Source organism: Sinohyriopsis cumingii, chromosome 10, assembly GCF_028554795.1.
Source record: "Sinohyriopsis cumingii isolate HCF-2022 chromosome 10, ASM2855479v2, whole genome shotgun sequence".
Lineage (NCBI taxonomy): Eukaryota > Metazoa > Mollusca > Bivalvia > Unionida > Unionidae > Sinohyriopsis > Sinohyriopsis cumingii.
In genome coordinates, this window is record NC_142970.1 from 34,472,645 (window position 1) to 34,487,736 (window position 15,092).

Sequence of the window (15,092 nt, forward strand, 5' to 3'; positions counted from 1 at the left end):
TGCCGCGTTGACAGACACAAGGCAAAGAATTTCTCCAAAATGTCATCATCGACAAACAAAACCCCAAAGAAGCATTCTCGAGAGCAGGCAAAAATGTCTTGCTGAAAACAGGTAAAGACATTTTAGGTCGACCAGGAACACCTATAAATGCCATGGACGCTGCCGAGTCTGGCATTCCTGCTTCCCTGACGCGACAGCAAGGACAAGGAACAAAGAGACGACGAAGAAAACACCCCTTCAGAAGTCTTCAAACTCATAATCCTATAAAGACTAAGAAAAGAAAAACCGTTAGAGACTTAGACGTTTTTTATTATCAAATGATAGAGAAAAAAAAATGATGCACCGAGAGTCTTGCGCCTGTTCCAAGTCGGAACTAGACCTGTTTGCCATGCCACCCACTTTGATGAAAATGCAAGAATCCTAATGGGTAGAATTTAATCCTATTTCCTTTGTGAAGGACTCAGGATCATCTCCCATCGAGTTTGAAATCAAAGGACAGCCCGAAGATTATGTCGATCTGAATAGCAGTTACTTGTACTTCGAAGTCAATGTTCAGGATCCGACTGAAAATCCTATAGACACTGAGCCATTAGCTCCTGTTAACAATTGTATGAATTCCTTGTTCATCTCATTGGATTTGTACTTGAATAACAAACTAGTCAGTAGCAGCATGGATACTTACCCTTATCGTGCCTTATCTTGATGCTTGCATTTTGTTTATCTACATGTGCATGAAACACATGTTATTGATTATGCACCAAATGAATCAGGTGCTACTTTCATTATTGAGTACTTCTGAGTCAAGCCTGTAAAAATATTAAAATTGCATCAGTAGAAATTTGTCTATACTTTTTTAAAATTACATCAAAGATAAACTCTCATAAGATATTTTTACTAAAAGTTTAATTGTCATTTATTAACCAATTATGGACCACCAAACCCGCAAATACTCTATTATTTGTTCACCCATTTCTAGACTGGTTCACAGTTCTTCCATATAATTAGTACCGTGTGTCCTGAAGTGGATATAAAGAAAGACCACAACAAGGGATTTATAGAACGACGAAACAAAATCATAGACAGCAAGAGTTTAGAACTGATGGATCGTTTGCATTTTGACATGTGGTTGCCAGAAAAGTATTTGCTGAACGGCGTGGATGTCCGCCTGAGACTGAATCTTAGCAGTACCGCTTTCCATTTAATGGATGCAACTGATGAAGCTTACAAAACCTAAATCGAAGAAGCCAAACTCTATGTACGACGTGTGGAATTGATACCTAAAGTTGGAAATGATATCAGTCACACTTTGAGCAGAATGACTGCCAAGTATCCGATACGACGCGTGGAAGTGAAAACATTCACCATTCCCACTGGACAGCACTCTATGATCGAAGATCATCTGTTTCAAGGGCAGTTACCCTAACGTTTAATCCTTGGTATCGTGAGCAACACGGGCTTCAGTGGAGTCAGGAATGAAAATCCTTTCCACTTTTATCACTACGGCGTATCCTAGATTCAAGTCAGTTGCGATGGCAAGACCTTGTGTACCAGACCCTTCGAACCTACGTTTGGCAACAAGAAGAATTACTTGAGGTCGTACTTGTCCCTGTACGAAGCCACCGGGCAGTTAGGAACCAACATCAGTCACGGCATCACGTACGAGGATTATGCAGGAGGCTACACTTTGTGGGCTTTTAATTTCACTCCAGACCAAGGCAGCGACGAGGAACATTTCCACCCTATACAATCTGGCCAGAATCGAGTGGAATTTCAGTTTGCTAAACCTCTACCCACACAGTGAACGTTCTTTTGCATGCCGAATTCGACAATACCATATAAATCAATAGTATGGGAGAAGTCATTCTAGACTATAAGAAGCTATGGAAGGCTGTTATCCCTCTTTGAATAGCGGAGAATCTATGGAAATAGAATGGGAGGAGGCCGTGGCAGCAGACCCCCAAGACAATGACGAAAAGGCCATAGTGATGAAGTCCAGATGGCTAGAATAAGAACAACATTTAGTTTCCTGTTTTGCCAAACACCTGACAGAAATTACGGAATTGATCAAGAAAGATTCCTTTGGATGTCAAAACGATAATCCCAGTCAAATTCAACATGATAAATGCCTGATGCTGAGTCAAGAAGAAACATTCAACGATAATCTTGTCGAAGCTTGGAGTCTCATCTCGGAAGAAGCCGTGTTGCATCAGTGGTATAAAGACTTGTGTGAACATTTCTTTCCTCCATTGATGACTCTAGAGTTCCATCGCATCGGAGCTCTCTCGGTTCAGAGTGCAGAGACGAAGCGAAGAAACGGTTACTTGTCAGACATTTTCAAAGAGAAAGTCAGGACTGAATTGATCACTTATTATTACCTGTGAAGAAAAATAACAAGAAAAACAAAAACAACACAAAAATGGATACCTGGGAACTTTATTACCTTTTGAGCCACATTTCGTACACTGCATCTTGGAATCCTGTCGTGTGTGCTAAAGATGAACTACCTCATCGCAAACCTCAAGACCATCAAGCTTATGTCATCAACATAACCGTCTACTTTCCTAAAGATGGTTGTGTGTAGTATTTCAATTCTTATGGATTACCCCCTTTGGAAGACGACATCATTGACTTTATAAAAAGAAATACTCAGAAAACACGAATCAATAATGTGAAATTACAATGCACAGATTCCATGGTGTGTAGACAATATTGTATTTTCTTCATCAACGCAGTCTTGGATATTCTTTAGAACATGTTTCTTTGGGGTGATGATATGGTTTTGCATGTTTTGGGAGGGGGATGTTTTTCTTTACGTCCGTGCTTGACAATTATAAAGGGAACGCTCGTCAGTCTGGCTACCCCTTTCAGTACTTAGTAACCGAGCAAAGCAGACGTGGGTTTAGACGTTCTCAAGAAGTGGCTGACCGAATTACTCGATACAAGTTTGTTAATCTGATGCGCATGACCGACCGCCAAATCCACAATCCAACCACAACAACAACAAAAGATCTACAGGAATCTGCAGCCCGCAAAGGAGTTTTGACAGGCAGAAGTGGTCCAGCAGCCCGCTATCCAGCCCGCCAAGCTGTTTCGACCTGCAGAAGAGGCCTAGCTGCCCGCCCCGCTGTTTCGACAATCAGATGAGGACTAGCAGCCCGCCAGGAGGAAACCTTTAATACGTTACACACCATCTTTTCACCAAAGTTAGTCAGGGAATTTAAGGTAAATCAATTATTGTTATTAAGCCTTCGGGTATACATCTATTTGTGCTGTTGAAAATCACTATTCTTTCTATTTCTTGCTCTTAATCTTTTTAACAAATACGTTATTACAATTATTTACAATTTTTAACTATTAGAAGATACATTGATAGTACTGACCCCTATATATCTTATATTATTACGTTCAAAATGTCGAGAGTTACTAGATCTCAGATTAAGATGAGCACAAAAAATTCACAACCAGGAAAACCAACAACTTGCTAAAGAAAATTAGCAAGCTCAACAACTCCAATGTAAGCAGCCCAGCAAGCCCAGATATTTCGGGCAAGACTGGCGAAAATACAGCAAGCAATGGCACCAGTAGCAGGTCCACTCCAAATACCAGACCAGACAGCCCTCTTAATTTCCATTCAGTCCTTGGGCATTTTACTTCCAGCCCTACTGCATGTTTAGTTATAGAGCGCCCACTGGATGTTGTCTCACACATACCGGGTGATACCTCTCAAATGTCACCATATGAGTCGCATCTGGCGTCAACAAACGTCTGGAACCGGACATAATTAGCGAACTGTCCCAGATGTCCCAAATATCTCAGATGCCCCCATTCATCACATGTAGCCCAATATTGACATAACGGGCAGCATTGAATAAGTTAACATCACCAACAACTTTACCATCCCCGACCGGCCTGGAAGTGCTAAATGTAACTCCTGACAAGAAAAAAATCCATAAAAATTGGATTTGAGTATACCCATATGGCAACATTTACAGGTCCACCTAACACAACAGAAGCGGACACGGCACTTCCGGACATGTTGGGGATGCCGGACCTTTCTGATGTTTTGTTGGATTTCATCACAACAGACCGAACCCCTGACCGCCCATCTTACGCAAATGAACCCCCCACACTTACCCGTACTCCACAACTGACTCACAATTATCACAATCTCCGCAGTAATCCTCACCCACTAACTTAACTCCAAATTACCCACCCAAATTTCTCTCGCAACTCCCACCCTCACCAACCAAAGCCAACCACCTATCCGTAAAGCTCAACTAGAAAACCAATAGCGAGTGTCCTCAAGCCCACCATCATCAACAAAAAGAAAAAGAATACTAATCAGGACAAAATGGCTAAAACAACAACACCCAAGAACCCGTAGCATCAAAAATTAAGAGAAGTTCTGCACACTAGCCAAACCCCAGGTCCTTCCATGGAAAGAAACTCATCAGACCTAGCAGACCCCAACATTTATGATTTATTGCCATTAGAAGAAGAATACTGCCATATGCTATCCCCTGAAAAGAAAAAGGCAAGAACACTAGAGGAAATATTAAACACCAAGAAAGGCAAAACACCTCGAAGTGGAATACGTAAGGCAAAAAAAACCCAAACAACAGTACAAAAAAGCAAGCCAGCAACAATAATCAAGAAACCAACAAAGACTACAATCAACGCCACAAAGAAAGAATCGGTCTCCACCCAGGCAACAAGAGTAAATTAAAATGTAAAGGAAGAGACAACCCATCATACTAAACCGAATATCCAGATAGAAGGGGGGGGGGGGACAAAAAAAATTCAAAAAGGCAATATCACAACATAGAATTAACCGTATTCATCAACAACAACAGTCCCAAACAACTGAACATAAGCACATCAAGTATAGCGTCTGTCCTAACCAAATCCCACGCAGGAGTCTTTGAAATTATCCGACATAAAACCAACCACATCGTAGTCAGATGCAGCACATCAAGACCAGTTGCCTAATATATGGAACGAAAACATATAGGACCAACTAAATTGAGTGTCACAAGACACAAAGCACTCACCAAAAGTACCCCAAATACCATAACACAGGCCGGCACAAAGACTGAGAAAAATGAGGATAAACCCAATGCCACTCCAAAAAGCAGCAATCCACACAAATCAAAGACTGGTTATAAATCAAATACGACTTGCAAAAGGTTATCAAACTACATAAAAAATTTAACCTTTTAAGTAACAACGACACTGCATTGGAATTAATAAACCAAGGAGCCGACAGAACAAGAGCCTCCAGGTTTAAATCAAGCAAAGGACACCCGACCAACATTATCTTGCTCGATTTTATTTCAACTCCACCACTCCAAGTTTACTTTGATGGTCACTCCTACCCGCTACTGGATTACAACATCAAACCACGATTCTATAGCCACTGCAAATCATTGGGTCATCAAGCCAACAGCTGCAAAAACAAAAAGATGTGACACTTGCGGCGGAAATCACAGCAGCAAATGTACATACACTGGTCAAAAATGTGCTAACTGCAACGGCCCACATCACCCTGTCTCCAAAGATTGCCCCCACACCACAAAAGAAGAGACCATCATAAGACTCATGATTGAAAACCATTTGCCATACGCAAATGCCAAAACCGCTCTGATATCGAATCCCCCAAAGCATGATAAGAAACCTAATCCACAAAACCTGCTATAATGTAGGAACATTCGAAACCTATCCATGCACAAGTCTTTACACACCCGATAAACCAGCTGACAACTAAAACCACCCCTCTATCCTCAAACACAAACAAAAAAAGTGGAAACTAAACCAAAACAAGTGGCTCCAGATAATATCACTAATAATAAAAAATAAAAAAATTAGATATTGCTAACTTCGTTCAAGAAACTCTAAATCAAGCAAAATCGGAGATCACAAATCCACTACCATCGAGCAATGCAAGCAGCGGGAAAAAAGCAATGCAAGTAACAAAAGTACGCGCCAACATGAGGAATTCACCCATGATATAATTGTTCACTATTTAAAGGACCTCATGGTGGAGATCACCAACATCTCTCGAAACCACCACATACCTTGTATTCCATTCTTCATGTTACTATCGGACTTATTGGAATAACACCTCCAAACCATCCACTGATTTTGAATTATAAGAAACTACATCGATAAAACCTAACAACATAAATGGATACAACTAGAGAAAAAATATAGAAATCTGGCAATAGAATAGCCGGTGATTAAACACCAATAAACCAGAATTAATGATCAAAATACAACAATCCAAAATTAAATCAGATCTGATATTAATTCAAGAAACACTTATCCATCAAAAAACTAAAAACATACCAAACATCCCGGGCTACTCAGCCAGTAACTTCACAATGAGAGATAATGAAAAATAAGGGATGGTTTCGCCATCTTTGTCTGCGACTTACTCAAAATACATCATTTCAGCAACACCCCATAGCCACTAATGACCCGAATAACCCCACTCCCCTTGAGTATCAATTAATATTGGTCCAGATTTGAGATTTTCAACATTTACGACCCCGGCAAACCTTATACCGTTTCCACCCTCAACTATGCTTAACTCATCAGCACAACAAAGGAGTATATGATATGCGGCGATTTTAACGCCCATGGCAAAAGATGGGGAGGAAAGCACTTAAACAAAAGAGGAAAACTAATCGAAGAATGGACCACCAACACAAACCTTGTTATGCTTAATGATGGTACTAAAACCAGAATTTCACCAGAAGACGGTTCACTATCTGCAATTGATTTAACAGTCTTCACACCCAAACTAGCATCTATGTCTAAATGGGAAGTAGATAGAGATACCACGTTGGGCAGCGACCATTTTCCCATTATTATCACTATAAATTTTGTTACCCCTATTACTACGTCATCTAAAGTCTCCAAATGGAGTCTAGACAAAGCCAATTGACACTCATTGAACTCTTTACTTACCGGAGTGACTATATCCAGCCTATGGGACAACGACATCGACATATATAATAAAAATATCCTTGAAACGATCAACACAGCCGCCACTCAAAGTATACCCACCACTGGAACCAAAAATGCTGCTATCAATAAACAACCAGTCCCTTGGAGGAACGACGACTGCAAAAACAAAATCAAGGAAAAAAAAGAAAGCCCTTAACAAATTTCGCCACACATGTCTTTTAACTTATTATATAAATTATAAAACAATAGCTAAACAACTAAAGAACATCATTAAAAAAGCAAAGGAAATATCTTGGCAAAAATGTTGCTCTTCCATTGAAATTAATCAAAGCAATTCGAAACAAGTTTTGAAGAAACTAAAAGCAATGCGAGGCGCAAATAGTAACAGCATTCCAAACATTAAAGGTGCAACAACTGAAAAAGACAAAGCAGAAAAAACTAGCAATATACTTCGCTGGAATGAGTAAAAACGATAACCACATAGCTAAATTCCAAGCATATAGAAAAAACAATAAGTGTAAACATTCGCACCTATTTACCGACTTGGATCCAAAGAACACTCGATTAAATGACCCATTCAACTTGGACGAATGGAAAACAGCAATTAGATATACAAAAAATATCCACCTCCCCGGGGGGAGATTATCTCGGATACGAGATATAGAAGAATATAACAGCAAATGTCGAACAAGTCATACTAAACTTGATAAATAAATCATGGCAGACTGGACAAATCCACCTAAAGTGGAAACAGGCTATAGTCATCCCGATCCCCAAGGCTGGCAAGGATCCCACTGAAATATCCTCCTACAGACCGATCCTCCTTCCAGATACAATATGCAAGGTGATGGAAACGATGATCAACAACAGACTCAAACATCACCTTGAAAGTAATAATCTTCTCTCACAAAACCAAAGTGGCTTCCGCAACAAAATATCCACTCTAGATCAACTAATAAGGCTTGAGTCTAGCATCAAACTAACCTTTAATGCTAAAAGGAAAAGCTATAGACACCTCATAGCTGTTTTCCTAGACCTTGAGAAAACCTTTGACTTAGTCTGGACTGATGGTCTCATTGCCAAATTGAACCATTATGGAATCAATGGCAACATGCATAAATGGATAAAAACATTTTTAAAAGATAGACACATCAAACCAGAATAGGAGCGCAGTACTCAGAGGAACACGTGCTAGAGAACGGCACCCTACAAGGAAGTGTCCTGAGTCCGACCCTATTCAACATCATGATAAACGATCTAGAGAACGTTCCACCAACCTCAGCAAAACAGATCTATCACAATTTGCTGACGACAGTGGTCTATGGAAAGCGGGCAACCCACACAGCCAACAACTACTATCAGTACTACAAGATAGCCTAAACAACATCGCCAAATGGGCCGATAAATGGGAGTTTAAACTATCTAAAGGGAAAACAACTTGAATTCTATTCTCCCCCCATAAGGGCTATAAAACAGAACCACCCAACCTATATATACAAGGCGAACAAATTAAATTTGAAAGAGTCGCAAAATTTTTAGGCATGTATTATATCAACATCTTACATGGAACCATCACATAACCGAAGTAATAAAGAAATGCTGTGGAGACCTAAATCTTTTGAAAAACATCAAAGGCTCACAATGGGGTGTAGACCAAGACACTTTGGTGACGCTGAACAGAGCCTTAATTAGATCAAAAATGGACTAAACATTACTAAAACGCCCTGATAGAATCCAATCAAAAGCATTGCAAATATGCAAAGGCACACTCCTAAACACCTCAAAAGAAGAACTACAAATCCTTACAGATGAAACACCACTAACACTAAGGAGAGAAGAATTTATACTTAAATACGCCGCCAGAAACTCGATACATAATGGAAAACATCCAACAAGAAACATCATCGACAAATGCAATATCCCATTTAGCCGAAGACTCGTCCCCCTCCCGCCATCTGGAAAAATGATCCATACATTATGCCAAGAACTACAACTCGATTATCCCTACGCAGAACCAATACGATATCCGGACCTGACCCCATGGCCAAGGGACAAACCAATTGTCAACACCATAGCAACATCGTTCGGATCCAAAGAAGAATTTCCATTAGAAATACGATCAAAGATCCTCAATATATTGGACAACTCATACACAGACTTTTTCAAAATATACCCAGACAAAACTGCTGCAGCACTAACCATACCGGAAATGAACAATGAAATAGGATATCGACTACCAGACAAATGTTCAATATACACAGCAGAATTCTGGGCCATACTCGAAGTAGTAAAAGTAGCACACAAACAGAAAATCCAGAAAATACTATTAGTAAGTGACTCACTTTGTGTACTCAAAACACTTGAAACAGGTAACTCAAAGGGACGTGACAACTTCCTTAAAGAAACCTACTTGATAATTAACATCATGAAAAGTCAAGGTCAAACGGTATAATTCTTGTGGGTCCCTTCTCACATTAACTTCCCAGAAAACGAAAAGGAAGATCAAGCAGCCAAAAACGTCCTAAACAAACTTGAGTTAACCCACATCGACTACAGCGTATCATAACTATATAGAATGATAACCGCAAAAATTGCTTCCAAATGGCAAAGGCAATGGGACACATGCCTCAAAGGACGTACGCTGTACTCGACACACACAAAAACAGTGAGTCGCAACATCAAAGCACCGAAGACCAAGATTAAACATCATCAACGGATCATTAACCGAATCAACATAGGAAAAACCCTGCCTGCAAGCAGTATGGGGAAATATGTCCTGGCTAACCGGGAACTGGGAGCAAAATGCCCCAACTGCGTTGATGATGAAGACCTTAGGCATGTTTTCAACATATGCCCGAAATATGACGAACAAAGGAAAAAATTGATTAATACTCTTAAATCAATTAATTCGCCATATACCTACCGAACTCCTCCACCAATCTAACCCAAACCCCAACCAAACGATTAATGTCATGTTGATTTTCCTTAAGGAAATTGACAAAATCAATAAGTTATGAGCCCAATTCCATACCTCCACACCTAGACTGACCGAAATTACAATGTATGCATAAGCAATATGATTAAATAATATCAGAAATAGAATTAATTAAATAAATATATCTTATATACCCATGCACGGCCGTCGGGCGGTACGCTACTGGGCACCACTCTTAGTGCGGCTGGGTGGGGAAGTTGGGGCAGGAATGGCATACGGCTTACTACCCAATCGGGGTCAGTACCGTAAGTGCGCGGGCCGATGCTACACCTGCACCTATCACCTACCTCAGTGCATGAGCTGCCCAGATGTATGGGCCGTCAGACGGTGTAATGGGTGGCTAATTATTATGACTGAACATACTACTAACAACTTTTGCTATATTTCTATTCTCCTACTATTTCACTACTTCAACTTAAAGTATGATGAATCACAATAAAAAGTACTGATTACAACTGGCCTACACCATTAAAGATATTAGGTGGCTTAAATCCTAGCCATCAGGGCCCGCTGCACAAGGCGGCAACAAATGGAATATAAATAAGTAGAAAACTAAACATAATAACCCCAGCTTATACCTATATGGTGGCCAAAAACCCAAGCCATCAGAACCAGCTACACAATGTAACACCATTATATATAATTAAGAACTAGGACCCAAAAATAGTGAACTATAAGGTGACTAAAAACCCAGTCATCAGGCCTCCCCCACCCCCCACAAGGCGGAAACAATTATTATTAGCATAGAAACCCCAAATATCACTTACTTGAATAATTACTCCCATAAAATATATTATGAGATTCATCCTGCTATCTATAACTACTTCTCCTACAAACAGCACAAAATGATTTTCTAAAATTATAAATACGGCAAACGACGCCTTTGCTATTCGAAAAAGGGGGACAAAAATATATACCGGATTAGTGCGTTGCGGGAAGTGGCATCATACCTTCCCTCTCGAAACAACCTAACATTCCCAAACGGAAATTAATTGGCCGTGAGTGCCCGAAAGGGTGATATACGACTTAAATCCAAAGAAGTATGTAAGTAAGTCCGGTTACCCTTGTTGATTCGTGAACTAAGAAAGAATGAGTAGCAGAACAGCAAAATTACTTTAACCCCAGATTATCCGGAATATACCAGGCGTTTATTAGATGAGCTGGCTATGGAAGCGATTGCAGAGGAAGCCAGGGTAGAAGAGGAGGAGAAGGAAAATAAGAAGAAAGAAGAAGAGGAAAAGAAAAGAAGAATTTTGCTTCACTTAATGCTAAGACAGAGTTGTGAAGTTAAGCCTAAGGGGAGGACACCTCCACAGTCACTTCCAACACCACAGATACAAGCAGCACAGAGGCTTGTCGTCCCACAAATACAGGTCTGGGACCAAGAATTGCAGAGGCAAGAGCGTGAGCCTCAGCTTCCACAGGAGGAAAGAAGGCAACATCCACGTGTGCAGAACAGAAGGAGGGAAGTCTTCGTTATCCCTCAAAGTGAAGACTGGGAGAGTGAAGCCAATCAACCTCCCTCAGCGCTCCTAACCACAAGAATCAATTGGGAGAGCAATTGGAGTCGGAGATGTGTCTGTGGTACCAGGCGTTGGGAGATGTCACTATTAGCCAGGTGTATCTGGAGTTATAAAAACAGCCCTTTTCAGGGCTAACCAAAACTATAGAACAGAGACACTATTCAAGTTGCCAATTTGTGTGAATGTGGAGTAGTGTGAATATAAACACTAATACCTTTACTGACGTGTGTGAGCGTGTGAGTGTGTGTGCGTGTGTGTGTGTGTGTGTGTGTGTGTGTGTGTGTGTGTGTGTGTTTGTACGACCTCAAGTGCGTTTGTGTGGATAGTAGAGTCTGTGTTTCTTTCCCTTTCCTTCTGTGTGGATAGTATACAAGTGTTTGTTATTGCTCCTTCCCGTGTGTGGATAGTATATTTGTGATTTGTTTTTACTCCTTCTCGTGTGTGGATAGTATATTTTGGTTTTTGATAGTATAATAATGGTTAGTTTTTTTCTCCTTCTCGTATATGGATAGCATATTTTGGTTTTTGTTTTTTCTCCTTCCCGTGTGTGGATAGTATATTTTTTATTTGTTTTTGCTCCGTCCAATTGGCGATAGTAGATAATATGAGAAGTGAGTGAAGTTAAGCCTATGGGGAGGATACCTCCTCAGTCACTTCCAACACCACAAACACAACCAGCACAGAGGTCTGTCGTCCCACAAATACAGGTCTGGAACCAAGAATTGCAGAGGCAAGAGCGTGAGCCTCAGCGTCCACATGACATCCGTGCTTGACACATATAAAATCAAAGCGTTTGTCGTTCGCGCCATTCAACCGTGAATAAACCAAGATGGCAATACACTTGTTCAACAATTTGAAGGGTAGTTGGTATTCGATGGTAGATGCGGAGTATGTAGTAGAAAGACTTGAAAGACAATGGAGGTTCTCAGGCAGCCTGGATTTTGTGAACAGCCTGAAAGTTGCCAGGGAACACATACAATGGATGATATAAGAAGAAGTGGAGAAGTTGAGAGGTTTCATGAATCCTAAATATGTAAGAGTCGGAACGTTGAAGCAGACCCTTGATATTGTTATCAAGGTGAGATGTTTTTGGATGAGATCTTCAATTTGACAGAGTTGTTATTTGTCAAAAGGGGACTGGACAGAAACAGAAAGCAGAAGAAATTATGAAAAAGGTAATGGAAGAAGAAGTAAAGAAAATTAAAGACATCTGGGAAAAAAGAGAAAAAGGAAAAGGAAAACAAAATAAAAGGAAAGAGGAGTTTGATATATTGAATAAAAACTGGATAAAGATACAGGAAAAATTTAGATCGATGGGCCATCCTGACTGGATGCCAGAGAAGGAAATGAAGAAGAATAAAGGAATCACTGGGAAGGTGAAGAGCTGGGGGGAACAACAGTAGTGAAGGGGGATACTATACGTACAATGGGAATTAGCATTAAAGACACCCCTGGGTCAATATACGTACAATGAAAATTTAACATGGTGAAAAATCGTGGGTCAATATACGTACAAGGGGAATTAACATGGCGAAAAATCGTGGGTCAATATACGTACAAGGGGAATTTAACATGGGAATAAATCGTGGGTCAATATACGTACAAGGGGAAATTAACATGGGAATAAATCGTGGGTCACTTTACGTACAAGGGAAATTTAACATGGGGAATAGATCGTGGGACTGTCTAGGGACAATGGGAAATTTAACATTACGGAAACCCCTGGGGGATATAGCCTCAAGGGAATTTAACATATGGAAATTGAACACGGTGGATCTGTATAGCGTCAAGGGGAATTGAACATGGTGGGACTATCTAGGGACAATGATGGTAGAGGGTCAAACACAACAGAGACAGAAACATACATACACTAGTACAAGCGTGGGATTTATATATAAAGCATTACCAAGACCTGAAATCTTGATGGGGTGTTCAAAACTTTGCATAATTGTAATGATGCTATAAATAGCTATAATCAAGGAAATGCTCAACGACAAAATGGATGTGACTAAAAGTAACGTTAAAATGACGAAATTGTCCCAGAATTTAAAGGAAAATAAACATATCCCCGAAAATTAAGTTACAATGGTTTAGACTAAAATGGATAAAATTAGTAACTACGTACAATATCAACTTCTGTGACGATCGTGGATAAATACCTATGTATCTATAATCAGCTGAAATTCCTATGAAATCCCACTATCTATTTATAGCTCCAACTTGTGGGTTTTTCCTTTGGAAAATCCCACTATCTTTTTATAGCCTCAGCTTGAGTGACGTTCCTGTTTATGAATTCTAGTATATATGTATAGCTACACAATGTGGAAATCCCCAAGTCGATATTTATAGTCTCAAAATTTCCAGCGTCAGTGACGTCACTGTACTGAACACTAGGGGATAAATGGCAACAGTGTTGCAAGTGGCTGACCTGAATACGCGCTACTGTAGGTAGGTAGGTAGAGTGTATCTGATAGGGATAAAGTGAGTTTTATAGGGACAGAGACCAATACACAAACACACACACACCATACGCACGCAGACACACACACACACACACTCACACACACACACACACACAGAGGGAAGAGGAATAAACAAACCCCAAATATACTATCCACACTCGGGAGGAAAACAAAAAACAACCAAATATACGATCTACACAACGTACGAGAACACACACACACACACACACACACACAGAGGGAAGAGGAAAAAACAAACCCCAAATACACTATCAACACAGAAGGGAGATAATGCAAACCCCAAATAAACTATCCACACAAACGTACGCGAACGCATACAAACCCCAAATATACTATCAACACAGAGTGAAGAAGAAAAAGTTTATTGAAAGCACCTAAGCCCTCACCTGCAATGACCAACTCTGCCAAACACCTACACCCCACCCCTCCCCACCCCCACTCCCAACATTACAAAACCCATTTAACCCGTTATTTTATGGCATCAGTGTGTGATTTAGGAAACATCAAGACAGAAAATGATGGATGAATAGACTGACTATTGTTTACCGACTTGCATGCCTAAAGAGCGTGCGTGAAGGAAAACATCCTTCCATTTCAATTCTAACTAAAACATGATCCAGAGGGATAGAGAGAGGTGAAAGAGCACAATTTCATAAAGTGTGAGTAAAAAACAAAACACGCCATCCTTATTATACAATGTCAAGACCAAGAGACACTTACGTTTTCTTTCTGGTCTATTCTCTTTTAGAAGGTAGTATGAAATTTCACATCAGGGCCAACGCATCGGCTCACATTGTCAATTTTTCCATTTCCATGTCTTTACTGGCACAAGTTCTTCATCATCTTCAATTTCTTCTTCTTCTGAATCCCTCTTCTCTGTTTCGTCTTGTTTTTGTTTCTTCTCTTTTCTCGTAGGGCACTCTGAATTCCAGTGTCCTTTCTCCTGACAACGATATTAGGTATCTTGACTTTTGTCTCTCTTTCTTAGACGAAGCAGGTATTCTGGAGACAAATACCCATTTACCTTTGCAGATATAGCAAACTTCATTAGCACTTACACACTTTCGTTTGACTCTCATCAAATCAACGACCAAAAGAGTAAGTTTTGTTGCCACTTTCGCC